General features: G+C 45.7%; 1 protein-coding gene across 1 annotated transcript in view; it reads left to right on the plus strand.

The window, feature by feature from the left end:
• Positions 1–22,028, plus strand: part of LOC139576007 (protein mono-ADP-ribosyltransferase PARP6) — a 42,264-nt gene extending 20,236 nt beyond the window's left edge. Inside the window, exon 24 of the mRNA XM_071401562.1 lies at positions 21,842–22,028. The gene's annotated coding sequence lies outside the window, so the exon portion shown is untranslated. The remainder of the gene's footprint in view (positions 1–21,841) is intronic.
• Positions 22,029–22,329: the final 301 nt, after the last annotated feature.

Consider the following 22,329-nt stretch of genomic DNA (forward strand, 5'->3'; position numbering starts at 1 on the left):
AGCCTGCTGTAATACAACAACCGTCCACTGTGGGGAGCTCTGGTGTCGCTCACCTCAGAACCCTCTCTCTTCCTCTGTCCCTCTACCTCTCTCTCCCTACCTGCCAGAGACACACATACTCACACAGACATACACACACACACATGCACACACACATGCACACACACACACACACATCATATCACACAGACGCTGGTTGTTTAGTTTAGTGGGATAAAAAGGCGGTGACGTGAGCCGTGAGGGCAGGCAGAGGGATAGCAGAGGTGTCTGGCCTTCTCGGAGGCGTCGTCGGCATGGTCAGCTCTCTGCCTCTCTCTCCCATACCTGTGTAATCAGTGTGACCGTTTGATTCCCGGACAAAAGGAGCAATTAAGGGGAGGTGTTTAATCACCACATTTTTATTGAGCTCAGGGGCTCTTTGTTTGCAGCTCCAGCCCCGTGTCTGGAGTGGCGACAGACAGAGGAGTGACAGAGGAGGTTGCCAGTTTAACAGGGAGCTAAGGGTTTCCTCCCAGTCAGACTCTATATGTCTACGCTGCCTGCACTCCTGGTGCAAGGGGGACAATGGACAGACACACACACACACACACACACACACACACACACACACACACACACACACACACACACACACACACACACACACACACACACACACACACACACACACACACACACGCAGATTCAGATTTGTTAATAGTCACATGTACAGGGTTGCAGGTGTGATTGCAGGGTAAAGTGCAATCACACACACACACACACACACACACACAAGCTCTGGGATAGATCAGCAGCTCTAACGCAATAAAGACCAGCCCAAAGACACTGCATTATTGGGGCGGCAGGTAGCCTAGTGGTTAGAGCGTTGGACTTGTAACCGAAAGGTTGCAAGATTGAATCCCCAAGCGGACAAAGTAAAAATCTGTCGTTCTGCCACTGAACAAGGCAGTTAACCTACTGTTCCTAGGCCGTCATTGAAAATAGGAATTTGTTCTTAACTGACTTGCCTAGTTAAATAAAGGTTAAATAAAATTTAAAATGACACAAGGAGCAACCAGTACAGTAGAAACTGTAACAATGTTCAGATTGAATTGGTGGCCTTTACTTTGTAATATGCTGTGTGTGTGTGTGTGTGTGTGTGTGTGTGTGTGTGTGTGTGTGTGTGTGTGTGTGTGTGTGTGTGTGTGTGTGTGTGTGTGTGTGTGTGTGTGTGTGTGTGTGTGTGTGTGTGTGCGTGGATTTGAATGATTGTCTATTCCCCGAGGTGAGAAGGGGACATGTTGCTTTAAAATGTCACAAACTGGGAGTGAACAGCACCACTGTGCATATCGACCCAGAGAGAGAAGGGTGAGGGGGTGGGAAGAGCACACCAGCTCTGCTCATAAAGCCAACAGCTGCGTGGGTAATGTTTTGTGACACAGAGCTTTTCCGAGCCCTTCTGTTTCCCCCAGTGCCAGGAGACGCCATATTCCGTTGTCACAAATGTCTCTGCCATTCACCCCCTAAGTCTTAATTATCACTTTGAGTTTTTGGCCACGTTTTGCACATGATGGCATATGGATCCATCTGCATGCTGTATAATTCCACTCCGCGATTTACAAGTGCCGTTTATTACAATCGGCAGCGCCGCCTCTTTAACACTGGCAGGCCTCTCCAGAAAAACACCAGGAACAAAAGACCAGGGCAATCTGGCAGCCACAGGGCTTTGACTACTGCCTCTGCCATGGCCCATCTCCTCCCCTCCCCTCTCTCTATTTCTATCCTCTGTCTGACTATCCTCCTCCTCTCTCTCTCTCTCTCTCTCTCTCTCTCTCTCTCTCTCCCCTCCCCCACATCGTCACTAATTTATCTGTTTTTATTTGCTCTCTCATTTATTCATAACATTTTTCGTAGTTCAGAGAAATCGTTGAAATTGCCCCCTATCTTGCTTGAAGCAGAGAGGAGAGGAAAGAAGCTGATGTTGATTTTCCCTCCTCCTCCTCCTCCTCCTCCTCCTCCTCCTCCTCCTCCTCCTTCATGTAATTCATTTTGGATTAATTCTCCTGTCTTCTGAGACAATCCTAATTCTTTATTATTTCCACTTCACAGACTTAATGACATCCACACATCACATCCCCGGTCTGCTAACATCACACCCGGCAAACAGACAGACGCTAGCTAGCTTTCCCCTGATTGAACTACCCTCCATGTTAGCTGCTCCAACTCAGTAAGCCTCCAGGCTTCTGTCTGAGTGTGGAGAGAGACAGGACACCCAATGGAAGTCTGTTGTCTGTCAATGTGCCACCTCGGCCCCCTCACTTCATACTGTAGCGCTTGTAGAACCTCGAGAGAAATCAGAAAGCCATACGTTCCATTAACATGCCATTCACAAAAAGCATTGATTCATTTGTATTTTTCCCGATCTTCTTCATATAGTATTGCGCTGTATATCACTTTGTCCATCCCAACAGTCACTTGTCAATTCCTGTGGTATGAGAGCCTGCTCAATGACAGATAGACTCAAGGCGGGTGATCTTGCCTCTCCCTTCTCTCTCTCTCCGTATCTCTCTCGCTTTATATATCTCTCCCTCCTCTCCCTCCTCTGCCTCTCTCTCTCTCTCTCTCTCTGTCTCTCTCTCTCTCTTTCTATCTATCCCCTGGCCTTTCTTTCTACCTGTCTTTCTCAGCATCGTGCCTCTCTCTGTATGTCATGCTTATGTTCTCTCCTCTCTCTGTATGTCTGTCTCTGCTGTTTTACGATCCTCTCCGTATCGCTCTCCCTCTGTCTGTCTGTCATGCTTATGTTCTCTCCTCTCTCTGTGTGTCTGTCATGTTGACTTGCTCGGCGTGTCTCTCTGTCTTTCTCTGGTGACTACAGCGCGCTGAAGGCTGACCCTCTGAACTAGTTTCCAAATAAAGCTGTGCATATTGCGGGTCCCAGCCTCCACCTCGTTTCTCCTTTGCCCTCCACAATCTCCCTTCTCAAAATCCCCATCAACGGGCAGGAATTTCCCCTGAGCTCCTGTTCCTGACACTCCGGGGAGACAATGGAAAATGTGTTGTCTGGTCCCTCCCCATAGCACTCCCAAATTCAATTACCCTCCTGTAATCTGACAGCTCCTTCATGACTTGTACTGAGAGAGGAAGTGTTTGTGGTGTGTGTGTGTGTGTGTGTGTGTGTGTGTGTGTGTGTGTGTGTGTGTGTGTGTGTGTGTGTGTGTGTGTGTGTGTGTGTGTGTGTGTGTGTGTGTGTGTGTGTGTGTGTGTGTGTGTGTGAGATAGAGAGAGAGAAAGAAAGAGAGAACACATTGTTTATCTTTGTTGATTGAATTTGCAATGTTTTGCCTAAAGAGCTTCAGTAGACATCATCTGCAAGCAAACCACTGTTACTCCCCAATTGCCATTCATCTCCCAATGACCTCAGGTTGTTGACAACATCATTCCAGCTAACAATTCTAGGGAGAGAAAACGTTTTTGTAATGTTACCCGTAATGTTCCTCTAATGTCTGATCGTCCAGTTTTCTGTTAGTTAGGGGAACATTCTATCTATGTTAGCAAAAACCTTCGGATAAACTTTTTTTGCATGTTTTGGCGTTAGAGTTGTCAAACAGAACATATCCAGAACGTGGTTACCATGCTCTCAGAATATACAATATTAATGTTCTAGGCATGTTTCATGGGACGTTGCAAGAACATTCATATGTCCAGTTTTCTGAGGGTTAGGAGAATATATTCCATCAACCTCACACCAAACATGCACAGAACATGGTTGCCATGTTCTCAGAACAGATCTTAATGGTAGAGAGAGAAGGGATTGGCTTGGGAGAGAGAAAGAAGGATTTAACTATATTGCAGTGTAATTGTATTTATTTTTGTGACTTGCAAACATGCTGTAAGATGAAAAAGAGTTCTAGACAGATTAGGAGAGGATGTTGAGTCATTATTATTACTTGTTTGTCATTATAGCTAAGATTCAATGGTTGTTATTGGTAAGAGTGGAGAGGGGCTCTATCCGGGGGATTGGGTGACTGGAAAGGGCATCAGACACTTCTCTGAAGTGTGTGAAGGGCCTCCATGCATCCCACTTCATTCTTTCGGTGGACCCACTCTCCCCATGTAGACCCCCACCAGCCACTATACTCAAATGTAATTTACAAGGTAATACAAACTGACCACAGTACTAAAGTGTCAGTCTTCCTCCAATGTATGTACTGTACAATGTCATAATCCACAGTCTTTTGGTACATTAGAAGAGGAGTTGAAGCTTTAAAAGGCACAGCGCCTCAAAGTACTTTGCTTTATGTTTTTTTGTGTGTTCTCTTCTAAATGTCTGCTCAGCTCACACACTCTATACATGTTCTGTATATACTAACTTTGTATTTATACTATGACTCTCCCATTCCATGGAATGTCCACCTCCCTCAAATGACTTCTGCTAAAATGTTTTATCTGCTTCTTCAATTATAGACGGAACAGACAAGGTTAACTTTGATTCTACAGTATTGTAAAATCCAACTTATTACATGGAATGTGCACAAGCTTCATGATGGGGAAAAAATAGCATATGGTTCTTGAACATTTAAGGCCAGGCACCACAGGCAAACATTTTTATTTTGCTTCCAAACTTTCATCAAATGTACAAATAAATCGGCAATAATGTATATAAATACTTGATTTGTATAATTTTATCCCAACTCCGTCAACTACACCTACCATAAATGTCGTTCTTGATATCATGTTTCATGTAGACCGCTATTTTATTCAACCGCTATTTTATTCAACCGCTATTTTATTCAACCTCTATTTTTTAAAAGCTCCATGTTGAATCATATATCATTCAAAAGCTTGTTTTCCGGCGCGTATCGTTATCTAGTCCATACATGGCTATATTCTTTGTAGACGTGGTGCTTCATGTTGAATGATAAGTAACTTCCTGGCATCCGATTGGTTACTGGTATTTAAAGGCCCTTTCCGGCAACCTGATTGGTTAAAATGCCTTACCCGCCACGCAGCACTTCCTCGTTTGAAAATATCCCCCGCGAAGAATCAACGTAAAAATAGACAAAATTAGAACATTTCGAAGAATATACCTACAGAATGTGAATAAAAACAGGCGATCTCAGTTAGCCAATGCGAGAAAAGCAGTAAATGAAAGAAAAAATCTGTCTGATCCGCCGATCGTGAGGAGGTAGCCCGCAGCAGCGCGTTGAGACGCAAATTATTTGAGATGAAGATGACAACTATGTTAGCAGCGATCAACCAGACTGCAGCCAGATCAACAGTGGTTTTTATTCCACATGTCTCAAATAAACCAACATGTACATGATTTTATTTGCCCTAAATGTCTAAACACTGGACTTAAAATCACCATGGACTTCACCAACCAGTGAATCTGCAATTATGTCATGAATGTGCAGACTGTGAAGGTGATCGTGATGCATTTAGGAGTGTTGACACTTCCTTCAGGCTGCAGGAGTGCTCCAGGGAAGATGTGGCATTTTATATAAATGTGAGGATGGTTCTTCTAGCCCACGAACTTGGACTTGGTTATGCAGCCCTAAAGAAAATAAGCAAAGTCCTAGTGATTCCTTCCTTGCTTCTCAGCTCATATCAGAGACATGACAGGTAAATAAAAAGGGAGAGTAGCCCATTATTGTCAGGTGACTTGCTGTGTATAAATAATATTTATTTCCTTTCTCCAGCAAATCTATTCAAAGTGAATTAAACAGAGTGATAGGAAAACAGAACTATACATTGAGACTGTAACATAGGCTTACAGTGTCATAGGGCTGTAGCCTACATGCTGATATGCTAATATTTAGTCCTGCAGTTATGTCTGTAATGTCGACAGACATAATAAGTACTTTCCCCCCCACTTTAGTTGCAGAGATTCAGAAAGGGCTACAGTCAATGTTCTGCACATTTCAACAGTCATACAAAATCTTTGTATGTGATAAATTGAGCAAAGTGATATTTTACATTTAAGTCATTTAGCAGACGCTCTTATCCAGAGCGACTTACAAGTTGGTGCATTCACCTTATGATGTCCAGTGGAACAACCACTTTACAATAGTGCATCTAACTCTAGGGGGGGGGGGGGTTAGAAGGATTACTTTATCCTATCCTAGGTATTCCTTAAAGAGGTGGGGTTTCAGGTGTCTCCGGAAGGTGGTGATTGACTCCGCTGACCTGGCGTCGTGAGGGAGTTTGTTCGACCATTGGGGTGCCAGAGCAGCGAACAGTTTTGACTGGGCTGAGCGGGAGCTGTACTTCCTCAGAGGTAGGGAGGCGAGCAGGCCAGAGGTGGATGAACGCAGTGCCCTTGTTTGGGTGTAGGATCAGAGCCTGAAGGTACGGAGGTGCCGTTCCCCTCACAGCTCCGTAGGCAAGCACCATGGTCTTGTAGCGGATGCGAGCTTCAACTGGAAGCCAGTGGAGAGAGCGGAGGAGCGGGGTGACGTGAGAGAACTTGGGAAGGTTGAACACCAGACGGGCTGCGGCGTTCTGGATGAGTTGTAGGGGTTTAATCGCACAGGCAGGGAGCCCAGCCAACAGCGAGTTGCAGTAATCCAGACGGGAGATGACAAGTGCCTGGATTAGGACCTGCGCCGCTTCCTGTGTGAGGCAGGGTCGTACTCTGCGAATGTTGTAGAGCATGAACCTACAGGAACGGGTCACCGCCTTGATGTTGGTTGAGAACGACAGGGTGTTGTCCAGGATCACGCCAAGGTTCTTAGCGCTCTGGGAGGAGGACACAATGGAGTTGTCAAGCGTGATGGCAAGATCATGGAACGGGCAGTCCTTCCCCGGGAGGAAGAGCAGCTCCGTCTTGCCGAGGTTCAGCTTGAGGTGGTGATCCGTCATCCACACTGATATGTCTGCCAGACATGCAGAGATGCGATTCGCCACCTGGTTATCAGAAGGGGGAAAGGAGAAGATTAATTGTGTGTCGTCTGCATAGCAATGATAGGAGAGACCATGTGAGGATATGACAGAGCCAAGTGACTTGGTGTATAGCGAGAATAGGAGAGGGCCTAGAACAGAGCCCTGGGGGACACCAGTGGTGAGAGCACGTGGTGCGGAGACAGATTCTCGCCACGCCACCTGGTAGGAGCGACCTGTCAGGTAGGACGCAATCCAAGCGTGGGCCGCGCCGGAGATGCCCAACTCGGAGAGGGTGGAGAGGAGGATCTGATGGTTCACAGTATCAAAGGCAGCCGATAGGTCTAGAAGGATGAGAGCAGAGGAGAGAGAGTTAGCTTTAGCAGTGCGGAGCGCCTCCGTGACACAGAGAAGAGCAGTCTCAGTTGAATGACTAGTCTTGAAACCTGACTGATTTGGATCAAGAAGGTCATTCTGAGAGAGATAGCAGGAGAGCTGGCCAAGGACGGCACGTTCAAGAGTTTTGGAGAGAAAAGAAAGAAGGGATACTGGTCTGTAGTTGTTGACATCAGAGGGATCGAGTGAAGGTTTTTTCAGAAGGGTTGCAACTCTCGCTCTCTTGAAGGCGGAAGGGACGTAGCCAGCGGTCAAGGATGAGTTGATGAGCGAGGTGAGGTAGGGGAGAAGGTCTCCGGAAATGGTCTGGAGAAGAGAGGAGGGGATAGGGTCAAGCGGGCAGGTTGTTGGGCGGCCGGCCGTCACAAGACGCGAGATTTCATCTGGAGAGAGAGGGGAGAAAGAGGTCAAAGCACAGGGTAGGGCAGTGTGAGCAGAACCAGCGGTGTCGTTTGACTTAGCAAACGAGGATCGGATGTCGTCGACCTTCTTTTCAAAATGGTTGACGAAGTCATCCGCAGAGAGGGAGGAGGGGGGGGGGGGGGAGGATTCAGGAGGGAGGAGAAGGTGGCAAAGAGCTTCCTAGGGTTAGAGGCAGATGCTTGGAATTTAGAGTGGTAGAAAGTGGCTTTAGCAGCAGAGACAGAAGAGGAGAATGTAGAGAGGAGGGAGTGAAAGGATGCCAGGTCCGCAGGGAGGCGAGTTTTCCTCCATTTCCGCTCGGCTGCCCGGAGCCCTGTTCTGTGAGCTCGCAATGAGTCGTCGAGCCACGGAGCAGGAGGGGAGGACCGAGCCGGCCTGGAGGATAGGGGACATAGAGAGTCAAAGGATGCAGAAAGGGAGGAGAGGAGGGTTGAGGAGGCAGAATCAGGAGATAGGTTGGAGAAGGTTTGAGCAGAGGGAAGAGATGATAGGATGGAAGAGGAGAGAGTAGCGGGGGAGAGAGAGCGAAGGTTGGGACGGCGCGATACCATCCGAGTAGGGGCAGTGTGGGAAGTGTTAGATGAGAGCGAGAGGGAAAAGGATACAAGGTAGTGGTCGGAGACTTGGAGGGGAGTTGCAATGAGATTAGTGGAAGAACAGCATCTAGTAAAGATGAGGTCAAGCGTATTGCCTGCCTTGTGAGTAGGGGGGGAAGGTGAGAGGGTGAGGTCAAAAGAGGAGAGGAGTGGAAAGAAGGAGGCAGAGAGGAATGAGTCAAAGGTAGACGTGGGGAGGTTAAAGTCACCCAGAACTGTGAGAGGTGAGCCATCCTCAGGAAAGGAGCTTATCAAGGCGTCAAGCTCATTGATGAACTCTCCAAGGGAACCTGGGGGGCGATAAATGATAAGGATGTTAAGCTTGAAAGGGCTGGTAACTGTGACAGCATGGAATTCAAAGGAGGCGATAGACAGATGGGTCAGGGGAGAAAGAGAGAATGTCCACTTGGGGGAGATGAGGATCCCAGTGCCACCACCCCGCTGACCAGAAGCTCTCGGGGTGTGCGAGAACACGTGGGCAGACGAGGAGAGAGCAGTAGGAGTAGCAGTGTTATCTGTGGTAATCCATGTTTCCGTCAGTGCCAAGAAGTCGAGGGACTGGAGGGAAGCATAGGCTGAGATGAACTCTGCCTTGTTGGCCGCAGATCGGCAGTTCCAGAGGCTGCCGGAGACCTGGAACTCCACGTGGGTCGTGCGCGCTGGGACCACCAGGCAGCGGCCACGCGGTGTGAAGCGTTTGTGTGGTCTGTGCAGAGAGGAGAGAAGAGGGATAGACAGACACATAGTTGACAGGCTACAGAAGAGGCTACGCTAATGCAAAGGAGATTGGAATGACAAGTGGACTACACGTCTCGAATGTTCAGAAAGTTAAACTTACGTTGCAAGAAATCTTATTGACTAAAATGATACAGTGCTGCTGAAGTAGGCTAGCTAGCAGTGGCTGCGTTGTTGACTTAGTTTGAAAGTGTAGCTGGCTAGGTAGCCTCGGTAACTGGCTAGGTAACCTCGACAATTACTCAAAACTACACAATTATCTTGACAGCAAAGACAACTATGTAGCTAGCTAACACTACACTAACCAAGTCGTTCCGTTGTAATGTAATAGTCTCTACAGTGCTGCTATTCGGTAGACGGTAGACGTTGGCTAGCTGGCTAGCTGCTGGCTAGCTAGCAGTGTTTCCTACGTTAAGAGGGACGACAAATAGCTGGCTAGCTAACCTCGGTAAATTACGATAATTACTCTAAACTAAACTACACACTCTAAACTACACAATTATCTTGGATACGAAGACAGCAAAGACAACTATGTAGCTAGCTAACACTACGCTAATCAAGTCGTTCCGTTGAATGTAATAGTTTCTACAGTGCTGCTATTCGGTAGACGTTGGCTAGCTGGCTAGCTGCTGGCTAGCTAGCAGTGTTTCCTACGTTAAGAGGGACGACAAATAGCTGGCTAGCTAACCTCGGTAAATTACGAAGACAGCAAAGACAACTATGTAGCTAGCTAACACTACACTAATCAAGTCGTTCCGTTGAATGTAATAGTTTCTACAGTGCTGCTATTCGGTAGACGGTGGACGTTGGCTAGCTGGCTAGCTGCTGGCCAGATAGCAGTGTTGACTACGTTAGGACGACGAATTACGATAATTACGATAATTACGATAATTACGATAATTACGATAAACTACACAATTATCTTTGATACAAAGACGGCTATGTAGCTAGCTAAAAAGAATTGCTAAGATCAGACAAATCAAACCGTTGTACTATAATGAAATGTAATGAAAAGTAATACTACCAGCGGTGCGAAGTGCGAAATGCGACCACTCGCTCCAATATGCTGACCGATCACTGATATGAGAATTTGCCCAAAACTGCATATTTTCCCAAAAGACCAGTATTAAAAGCATATGCTCTATTGCTTGAAACAAATGTATTAAACGTGCTAATGTATTTGTAAAATGTATATTTTATGTTTATTTGTCAGTTTAGAAGTGATATGTGAATAAGAGTTTAATTAATGTGACATACTGTAAATGGTCATATTTATGGAAAGTACATTTTAATTGCATTAGCCTATCATTATCATTATTATTTTAGCAGGCGAGCTAAATCATACATTCAATAACATTGACAGACGCAGTAATAAAAAATAAGAATTCAAGGAGCCTCCAAAGAGGCTTAAAAATGTAATCTCTACAAATAATCTACAGGACACCTGGAGATTACTATTCCCAACTACAAAAGACTACTCCTTTTTTCTCTCAAAGTAAGAAAATATATTTAAAAAATTTACTACATTTTTATTTAAAAAAATATACTCAACAATTTACTGGGTTAAGAAATCCATGACATATCACTGATATCAGATCATTCTCTGTTATCATGCTTAATTACACTAATAGAAAATACACCTAGCAACAGAATATGGAGAATGAACAGAGCGCATCTTGAAGACCCAAAATGTATTAAATACCTAAATGAAAAACAAAAACCTTTACCATTACAAATGTAGACATACAGGATAGAGAAAGCTGGCCCCGATATAATTAGGGGAATGATAATCTCATACACGGCAAACGTTTAATCTGAGTTAGAAATTAAAAAGCCCATAAAAAAATCTTTACAAGGTTAAGAATAAAATAAAATGTCTGAATTTAAGCAGGAATATGATACTTTACTTTTGAAGAGAGCCAACAACTACAGGTTAAACTCAAATAAAGCATACTACTTAATGGCAAAAAACCTGGTAAGCATCTCGCAACCCTCACAAAACGAATACACGCCAAACCAGTTATAATCCTAAAAGATACAGATGCGTTAATTAGAAACAACAGGATTATATGAAAATCTCTATAAATCAGAATTAAACAACAGTGGAACTGATCCTACAGCCTTCTTAGACTCAACTGAAGCAATTATCAGCAGACATATTAGATATACGAAATATTAAGAAGGCTTTCCCATAGAATTGTATTTAACATATTGGGACAAAGTAGAGCCCCTATTTAGATTTTTTTGCAAATGTATTAAGAATAAAAACTGAAATATCACATTTACATAAGAATTTAATATTGAACTAAAATATCACATTTACATAAGAATTCAGACCCTTTACTCAGTACTTTGTTGAAGCACCTTTAGCAGCGATTACAGCCTCGAGTCTTCTTGGGTATGACGCTACAAGCTTGGCACACCTGTATTTTGTGAGTTTCTCCCATTCTTCTCTGCAGATCCTCTCAAGCTCTGTCAGGTTGGATGGGGAGCGTCACTGCACAGCTATTTTCAGGTCTCTCCAGAGATGTTCGATCGGGTTCAAGTCCAGGCTCTGGCTGGGCCACTCAAGGACATTCATAGACTTGTCCCGAAGCCACTCCTGCGTTGTCTTGTCTGTGTGCTTAGGGTCGTTGTTCTGTTGGAAGGTGAACCTTCGCCCCAGACTGAGGTCCTGAATTGAATTTATTTTTGGTAACAGACATATACAACAAAATGTACAATGTGGACCCAGAGGATATCACTTGAAGGTATTAATTAAAACGCTTGTTCCCAAAGTGGTCCTCGATGGTAAAGTGGTCCTGAGGGCTCTGGAGCAGGTGTTCATCAAGGATCTCTCTGTACTTTTCTCCGTTTATCTTTCCCTCGATCCTGACTATTCTCCCAGTGCCTGCCGCTGAATAACATACCCACAGCATGATGCTGCCACCACCATGCTTCACCGTAGGGATGGTGTCACGTTTCCTCCAGACTTGACGCTTGGCATTCAGACCAAAGACTTCAATCTTGGTTTCATCAGACCAGAGAATCTTGTTTCTCATGGTCTGAGAGTCCTTTGGGTGCCTTTTGGCAAAGTCCACCCTGGTTGTCATCTGCCTTTTACTGAGGAGTGGCTTCCGTCTGACCACTCTACCATAAAGGCCTGATTGGTAGAGTGCTGCAGAGATGGTTGTTCTTCTGGAAGGTTCTCCTATCTCCACAGAGCAACTCTGGAGCTCTGTAAAAGTGACCATCGGGTTCTTGGTCACCTCTCTGACCAAGGCCCTTCTCCCCCAATTACTCAGTTTGGCCGGGAGGCCAGCCCTAGAAAGAATCTTGGTGATTCCAAACTTCTTCTTTTTAAGAATGATGGAGGCCACTGTGTTCTTGGGGACCTTCAATGCTGCAGAAATGTTTTGGTACCCTTCCCCAGATCTGTGCCTCGACACAATCCTGTCTCGGAGCTCTGCAAACAATTCCTTTGACCACATGGCTTGGTTTTTGCTCTGACATGCACTGTCAACTATGGGACCTTATATAGACAGGTTTGTGCCTTTCCAAATCATGTCCAATCAATTGAATTTACCACAGGTGGACTCAAATAATGTTGTAGAAACATCTCAAGGATGATCAATGGAAACAAGATGCATTTTAATTTGGAGAGTTTAATTTGGAGTCTCAATTTTGAGTCTCATAGCAAAGTCTCATAGCAAAGTTGTATATATATATATTTTTTTAAGGTGCAAACATTTATGGAAACCTGTTTTTGCTTTGTCATTATGGGATATTATGTGTAGATTGAATCCATTTTAGAATAAGGCTGTAATGTAACAACATTTGGAAAAGTCAAGGGATCTGAATACTTTCCGAATGCACTGTAAATTTCCTAAAGCAAAAACATACAAAAACAATACATTATCAGATGAAATTGCTTTATAAAGGGGCACAAAACAGGGATGTCCTCTCTCCCCCTCCTGTTCGCACTGGCAATTGAACCACCTACAGAAAGAATTAGACAGGACCCAAACGTAACAGGTATCAATATTGGTAAACATAAATATTAACTAAACTTATTTACAGACGATCTCCTGATATACCTGACCAATATTGAAAACTCATTGCCCCCCCTGTGTCACACCCTGGCCTTAGTTATCTTTGTTTTCATTATTATTTTAGTTAGGTCAGGGTGTGACATGGGGAATGTATGTGTTTTGGTTTGTCTAGGGGTTTGTACGTTTAATGGGTCAGTGTCTTGTCTAGGTGTTTGTATGTCTATGGCTGCCTAGATTGGTGCTCAATTAGAGGCAGCTGTGGTTTATTGTCTCTGATTGAGAGCCATATTTAAGGCAGCCATAGGCAGTTGGGTTTTGTGGGTAATTGTCTATGTTGTACGTTTGTAGCTTGTGTGTGCACTTACGTTTATAGCTTCACGTTTTTTGTTTTGTTATAGTGTTCGTTGCGTGTTTTTTCCTTTCTCTAATAAAAGAGAATGTATTTTGCACACGCTGCGCCTTGGTCCTCTCTCTCTCCGCAAGACGATCGTGACAGAATTACCCACCTCCCCGCACTGGCAGGGCTAGATTGAGGATTGAGCCGGATGTCATGAAGCCGGCCCAACGCATCTGGTCACCAGTGCGTCTCCTCGGGCCGGCTTACATGGCACCAGCCTTACGCATGGTGTCCCCGGTTCGCCTACATAGCCCGGTGCGGGTTATTCCACCTCCCCGCACTGGTCGGGCGATGGGGAGCATACAACCAGGTAAGGTTGGGCAGGCTCAGTGCTCAAGGGAGCCAGTACGCCTGCACGGTCCGGTATTTCCGGCGCTACCTCCTCGCCCCAACCCAGTACCACCAGTGCCTACACCATGCACCAGGCTTCCTGTGCGTCTTCAGAGCCCTGTTCCTCCTCCACGCAGTAGCCCTATGGTGCGTGTCTCCAGCCCATTACCACCAGTGCCTACACCACGCACCACGCCTCCTGTGCGTCTCCAGAGTCCTGTGCGTCCTGTTGTTGCTCCCCGCACTAGCCCTGAGATGCGTGTCCTCAGCCCGGTACCACCAGTGCCGGCACCACGCACTAGGCCTAATGTGCGTATCCAGGGTCCAGTATGCCCTGTTCCTGCTCCCCGCACTAGCCCTGAGATGCGTGTCCCCAGCCCGGTACCACCAGTGCCGGCACCACGCACTAGGCCTAATGTGCGTCTCCAGGGTCCAGTATGCCCTGTTCCTTCTCCCCGCACTAGCCCTGAGATGCGTGTCCCCAGCCCGGTACCACCAGTGCCGGCACCACGCACTAGGCCTAATGTGCGTCTCCAGGGTCCAGTATGCCCTGTTCCTTCTCCCCGCACTAGCCTGAAGGTGCGTGTCCTTAGCCCGGTACCTCCAGTTCCGGCACCACGCACCAGGCATACAGTGTGCCTCAGCCGGCCAGAGCTGCCCGTCTGCCAAGCACCGTCTGAGCTGCCCGTCTGCCAAGCACCGTCTGAGCTGCCCGTCTGCCAAGCACCGTCTGAGCTGCCCGTCTGCCAAGCACCGTCTGAGCTGCCCGTCTGCCAAGCACCGTCTGAGCTGCCCGTCTGCCAAGCACCGTCTGAGCTGCCCGTCTGCCAAGCACCGTCAGAGCTGCCCGTCTGTCCCGAGCCGTCAGAGCTGCCCGTCTGTCCCGAGCCGCTAGAGCCGTCCGCCAGACAGGATCAGCCAGAGCCGTCCGCCAGACAGGATCTGCCAGAGCCGTCCGCCAGACAGGATCAGCCAGAGCCGTCCGCCAGACAGGATCAGCCAGAGCCGTCCGCCAGACAGGATCAGCCAGAGCCGTCCGCCAGACAGGATCAGCCAGAGCCGTCCGCCAGACAGGATCAGCCAGAGCCGTCCGCCAGCCATGAGCAGCCAGAGCCGTCCGCCAGCCATGAGCAGCCAGAGCCGTCCGCCAGCCATGAGCAGCCAGAGCCGTCCGCCAGCCATGAGCAGCCAGAGCCGCCCGCCAGCCATGAGCAGCCAGAGCCGCCCGCCAGCCATGAGCAGCCAGAGCCGCCCGCCAGCCATGAGCAGCCAGAGTCGCCCGCCAGCCATGAGCAGCCAGAGTCGCCCGCCAGCCATGAGCAGCCAGAGTCGCCAGCCAGCCAGGATCTTCCAAAGCCGCCAGTCAGCCAGGATCTACCAGAGCCACCAAAGCGGGTATTGACAATGGTGGAGTGGGGGCCACGTCCCGCACCCGAGCCGCCGCCATAATAAGGCCCACCCGGGACCCTCCCCTTCAATGTCAGGTTGTGCGGTCGGAGTCCGCACCTTTGGGGGGGGGTACTGTCACACCCTGGCCTTAGTTATCTTTGTTTTCATTATTATTTTAGTTAGGTCAGGGTGTGACATGGGGAATGTATGTGTTTTGGTTTGTCTAGGGGTTTGTACGTTTAATGGGTCAGTGTCTTGTCTAGGTGTTTGTATGTCTATGGCTGCCTAGATTGGTTCTCAATTAGAGGCAGCTGTGGTTTATTGTCTCTGATTGAGAGCCATATTTAAGGCAGCCATAGGCAGTTGGGTGTTGTGGGTAATTGTCTATGTTGTACGTTTGTAGCTTGTGTGTGCACTTACATTTATAGCTTCACGTTTTTTGTTTTGTTTTGTTATAGTGTTCGTTGCGTGTTTTTTCCTTTCTCTAATAAAAGAGAATGTATTTTGCACACGCTGCGCCTTGGTCCTCTCTCTCTCCGCAAGACGATCGTGACACCCTGCAAAAATATTTTAAGAATACTGTAAAATGTCAGGATATAAAATGTACGTGGAAAACAATTCAATAATGACAATAACAGCAGACTAAAATATATATAAATACTTAGGATGCTTAATAAGTGACAACAAACAACAAATATATTAAGATAACTTTATCCCATTACTCAACAATTTGAAAGCACTCCTAATGAAATGGAACAATTTTCCCATAAATCTAACTTCTAAATCTAACTTATTCAGAATGGCATGGCTCCCAAAGATTTTATACTTATGCTCGGTCATACCAATTACCCCACCAAATACATATGTATTTTTTAAGTATACTTGTTCATAGCAGACTTTATACAGTATGGGCAAATAAAACTCATAAAATAAAAAGGAAAGTTTTACATCTTAAGTCTGAGGTTGGTTTTAACCTTCCAGACTTGGAATTGTATCAACTCGTCAACCAAGGCTTTTACTTGCCACATATAGTTAAATGCACTAAAGAGGAACAATGGGTACATATTGAAGATGCGCATGCTCATCCCTAGAATCTTTCCATGTGTTTATTTTCAAAGATAGAGTTAAGAACATTAACAACTTCATAGTTAAAAACATTATAACAATATGTAAGAAAATGTAACATATTCTACAAGAACCAATATCACTCCCTAAAACTCAACCATATGGAACAATCCTTGTATAGTTTTTCAGAATTCACCAATAAATTGGTGCACATGGAAAACTAAAGGCATAGAAAAACCTTACATTTCCATGACAGCATTAAAAAGCGATTTTGGATTGAACAATGTAGATATTTTCAAATACATACAACTTAAAAGTTGCAAGTCAATTCGTTTTGAGATATTTTGTACATCAGAGAAATCTTGAGGGAACCCTGTTTGAGTCAGAAAAGGATATTCATATGATCGGTAGCCTATACAAAACCGTGCAGAGAGCCTATCCAACTGACAATCTCTTAGAAAAAATATAAATGATTAGAACCAAAACTTAAAAAATAACTGATATTGGCACAAGATGGAGGGAATGTTGGAACATAACTAACAAAATTACAGTTAACAAAAATGTATGCTTAATCCAGTATAAAGTAAATATAGAATTTGATACAAGAGATACAATTCACAAATTCTACAGTATAACGGCAGAGTCATGTTTTAAGTGTAAAACCAACAATGACTCAATAATCCATGCCTTCTGGGAATGTTATGAAGTCCAAAACTTATGGGCAGTGGTAGAAAGTTGGCTGTTAGAAGTATTACAATGTAAATCTACTTTTAATCCGTCTGTCTGCATATTTCAAGACATGCCATATGAAGGTGCAGTGATATCCGATGGGTTGGAATTTTTTTCTTCTAGTCAATCATCTTGAAAAAACGTATACTTAAAAACTGGAAATCAACCAATCCTCTGTCGTTAACACAATGGAAAGTTAAAACGCTTCATTATCTAAATGTTGAAAGTTTATGGGCGATGGAGAGAAACAAGATGGTGCAGTTTGAGGCCATGTGGAGGAGAGTGATGAGGGCGCTGGAGATGTGGGTGTGAGCATGTGGGTCAAAGACAATATCTTAATGTTCTAGACTTGTTTCATGAGAACATTCATGTGTCCAGTTTTGTGAGGGTTTGGAGAATATTCCATCAACTGCCCACCAAACATACACAGAAAATGGTTGCCATGTTCTCAGAACATAAGCTATACGTTTTCTAGACGCTTTTAATGGCAATGTTGCAAGAATATTTCTGTGTATCAGTTCTCAAGACGTTGCCTGATGTTCCCAAAGAAAAGTTCTTCCCCACCAAAAAATGGCATTACACAACACGCCTTGTTACTGTCGCCGAGCCAATCAAGGCCCTGATTGGTGAACCACTGATCCATTCATAGCTCTTTGTCTGTTGGCAAGGTTAGGGAAACTCACACACAGTGCTTTTAACATACAGTGTTTTCAACTTACATATCTGACGTACATGATTACATTGTGCATGTTCATTTATGCAGTAATTATTATTCAGCATGTCCTCACCTGGGATTTGAACTCACAACCTCTTGGTTCACGGTGCTCCGCTACGCCACCATGTCTGTGTCATGTATCGGTTAATCTGACTATTCTCATAATTGATTTGATTTACTTATAATTTAAGAGCTTTCAGTATAGTTGTGTAATGTTGGTGGGGAGTGTTAACCTGTTTTAATGATACTCCTGAATCACTATGATCAATAAAATAGTTTTTCTTGAGTGTACTTTTAACAAAACTGAGATTTACTTAAAAGTGCATTCACCCTTTTGCTTACACCTATCAAATTGTTTAATCTACTTAAGTGCCTTCGGAGGATTGTGCGCTGCCCTATCGGACTCCCGTTCATGGCCGGTTGTGACACAGTTCGGGATCGCCCCCGGGTCTGTAGTGATGCCTCTAGCGCTGCGATGCAGTGACTTAGAACGCTGGCCACTCGTGAGGCCCCATTATCTTATATTCTGAGAACATGGCAACCATATTCTGTGTGTGTTTGGTGGGACTTTGATGGAATATTCTCCTAAACCTCAGAAAACTGGACACATGAATGTTCTTGTAACATTCCCATGTATCGTGCCTAGGACATTCATATCTTAAGTTCTAAGAACATGGTAACCACATTCTGAGTAAGTTTTAATTGACATTAAGGGAAAGGTCTCTTGGAAACATCCCTTGCACATCAAAGGAACATTCCTAGAAAACATTAGACAATGACCTAGTAAGACTCTGAAAGGAATGTTCTCTAAAGTTGTGGGAACGGTTGTTGTCAACTAGGAGGTTGTAGGTGTCAAACCGATCTCAGAAACCTCTCTCTCAAACAGCCTGAAAAAAATCCCTGAAATATCGTATGATAGACTGAGTAGCCCTGTACTTTCTCACAGACACTATCCCTTCTCTACTTTTCCTCTCTCGATTTCCTCCTCTGGAGCATGGCAGGCACGCTCTGTGCTGACCTGAGAAGGAGTGACATTCAGAGGCCGGTCCCCTGCCTACAGCACTGACATTTCTGCCAGACTTTGATGGCGCCTTTGAACAGAGATGTGTGGAGGGAAGAGCTGCCTGTCTCCCCTTCCAGCTCTGTTCTCTCTGCTCAGAGTGAGATGTATAGCTACCATGCTCCTCTACCAACTACCCTCCTCCCTCTACACAGACACACACACTCACAAGTGCACACGCGCTCGCTCGCTCGCACACACACACACACACACACACACACACACACACACACACACACACACACACACACACACACACACACACACACACACACACACACACACACACACACACACACACACACACACACATACACACCCTTACCCCCCTGCTGAGGTGCCTTCAAAGACGCCCATGTTGCCTCTCCCCCTTGAAGCTACCCCGCGTGGAAGGGAGGCATAGCCTGGCCCCACTCCCAACTTCAACCCCCCCGAACCCCCCGACAACCCCCAAAACCTTTTCCCCTATCCCCACCCCCACCCCGTGGAGCGTTCAAAGAGACCCATGTTGCTTATTCCTCCTTCCACAGCTCCTCTTCTCCATGCCTCTATGTTTCCTCATCCCTTAGACACAATATTGCTCTCCCTCTCTTTGTTTCTGAGCTGTGACTTTGGAGAGACAGAATGCTGAAGTGAGCAGAATAAGAACAGAAATGGTATGACAGCATCGCTTTTGAAAATCAAGTGTGATGCAAGGAAAGAGCTGCATGTAATTCCATGCTACAGTATTCACTGGCTTGGCAGGTCTGATCTCTCTTCTGACACTAGGGGGAGTTGGGCTTTTTCATGTACGAGAGAGAGAGAGAGAGAGAGAGAGAGAGAGAGAGAGAGAGAGAGAGAGAGAGAGAGACCATGTCATAGAGGTTGACGATAAGAATTGAGACAATCAGTTTCTGTCTTTTCTCTCTCTTTCTCTGTACCTCAGTTCCCTTCCCTCGGTTTTGTATTCTCAGTAGTGAGACACACTGGAGGTTGCAGACTGAGTTTAAAACGAGAGGGGAGACATAGAATGACAGACCCCAGACCCTTTCCATCTGCAGCCCTCTGGCTATGTGGCATGAGTCTACCTAGCCCCTCCTGTACACCCCCTCTCCCCCCTGCCAGCCCCTGGGTCCCCTCCATCCAGTCAGCCAGCCTGCCTGTGCTTCAGTGTCCTGGGCTGGACTAGGCTATTATTGATTGGAAGCAGGGCTGCAGCTCACCTGCTAATTGAAAGCCGATTGGGGCCCTCGGGCAGAGCTGTAAAACAGCCCCAGTGTGGCGTTAAAAGCCCCGGCTGACAGCCCGCTGTAAATCCAGGCCTGCCTACTCAGGTAATAGTCATGGTGTATATCCATCTGGGGTTAGAACTGAGGGAGAGACACACACATCCACCTACTTAAAGAAATAGTGCCGTATAAGCCCATACGGGCTGGGCACCAATTGGTGTATGACACTGAAATAAAAACTATAAATAAAACAATAAATAATAAAACAATCATGTATATACATCTGGGTTAGAACTGAGGGGGAGACACATCCACCCTCTATAGTCATGGAGTATATCTGGGTTAGAGCATAGAGCAGGGGATGGAGGTGGTGGTGGTTGTGGTCGGGGTGAGAGGATCGGTATAGACCTACACATCCACCCTCCTCCCCTCAACACTCACTCCCTCCCGTATCCCATGGTGACAGAGGAAAGCAAAGCCTAAAGATTGAACACATCCTTCCCTCCTCTTGACAGTGCTCATTCAGCTCTTCTCTCTCACAAGACACACCTGTGTCTCCCCTCCAGATAGACACCGGTTCCAGCTCATGGTCTCATTCTTGCTCTCTCTTGAGCTCTCACTCTCTCTCTCTCTCTCTCTCTCTCTCTCTCTCTCTCTCTCTCTCTCTCTCTCTCTCTCTCTCTCTCTCTCTCTCTCTCTCTCTCTCTCTCTCTCTCTCTCTCTCTCATTCTTTCTCATTTTCTTTCCAGTCTCTCTCCCTCACTTCCTTTCTCTTTGTGTGTGTATGTGTTCTTAGTGATTGAGTATGGAGGGAACTGGGACAGAGAAGTGTCCGTCCTGCTGCAGGCAGGGAGCACGGAAAGCGAGGTTAATTGGATTGTAATTAGAGCGGAGGTGATTAATTGATAGCATCTGTAAATTTGGATGTTTCCATTGTAAATGTGACAAATGAGAGGGTGCAAACAGAAGGAGAAGGGCAGAGGGAGCAAGACTTGCTCTTTTTTAACCGTTTGGTAGGAGAGATACAGTAGATATTGCACTGAGCTGGGCCCCCTTTACTGAGCCGGGCCCCCTTTGCCCATTGTCACTTCTAATTGTGCTTCCAGATCTCATGGCAAAATAGTCTAGTCTTCATTTGTATTCTAATTTCACAGTGCTTGAGGACTGAGATTTGGAATTCAGAAGGGTATGTTGCCAAACCCTTACTCCCATCATGCACTGTGCCCTACATGATGTAAGAGTCGCCCACTCTGATCACTTAACCCCTCCTCCCATCATGCATTGTTTTCCACTTTCTTCCTCACTGTGCCTTGACATTTACGGTTTCCTCTGTCCATGTTCCCTTGTGTGTGAGTGTGTGTGTGTGCTCTTGTGTTTGATCCTCGAAAAACCTTTTGGGGTTCAAAACATTTGCCACTACGGGGGTACCTTTTCAATTCAAGGTTCTTTGAAGAATCCCTCTGAAAAGGTTATTTAAAAGAAACCCCGTTGTAAAGGTTCAAATAGTAACCTTTTTGTTGTGGGAGGGGTTAAATGTTGAACTGTTTTAATAATATATTATAGTTGAGGCACCTTATCAGAAAATTGGAGGTGTGGCTTATTGGAGGTGTGGCTTTCAGATAGTTCTTTTGGACCACACGTGAGAGTAAATGTCATGCCTGGTCATGTGTTTTGTTGTATTGTCATTAAAGGTGGAAGTGTATACTGTTTCTCCAGGAACCTTTGCTACATTGAAACATTAAAGGTTCCTCCAAGAACCCCTCAACTAACCAAAGGTGCAAGTATTAACCATTGAAAGCTATGGTTGCTTGAGGAATTCCAGGGTTCCTTGAGGATCTTCAGGGTTCTTCGAGTCACCCCTAATTCTAAGAGTGAATGCTGTTGTTTTTTTGTCTCATGTTGTTAGTCATAGGATGCTGGAAGAACAGACACTGGCATGTACGAGACTGTATGAGGAAATACGATGTGCTGGATGACTCAGCTAGGAGTGATTCCTGATGTGATGCTGCCTGCTGCAGAGCCTCAAACCCTCTTATCTCACAGTGATGAGGCATTGACGTGCTGGAGAAGAGCACACTCTCAGGAGTCATCAAATCATGGTAGCAATAAAAAAGATGATTGTTCCACCTCTTGTGTAGGTGTCATAACTATGAACATTGTTGTGAAGCCAACATACACACAGTTCACAGTTTTGTGTGTGATTGTTCCATTGCTCAACAGAAACAAAATGGTTAATTACCTGGGGGTACATTTCAGCAGAGGACCACACGAGGCTGTGAATTAAACTAATCAAATAAGCCTCCAGTCAGGCCCTATCAGACAGCTCCAGACTGCAGAAAATGAGCCCACGTCGCAAAATCTACATTTCATTTTCCCCGGGGACAGCCTGGGTCC

This window comes from Salvelinus alpinus, chromosome 5, assembly GCF_045679555.1.
Source record: "Salvelinus alpinus chromosome 5, SLU_Salpinus.1, whole genome shotgun sequence".
Taxonomy (NCBI): Eukaryota; Metazoa; Chordata; class Actinopteri; order Salmoniformes; family Salmonidae; genus Salvelinus; species Salvelinus alpinus.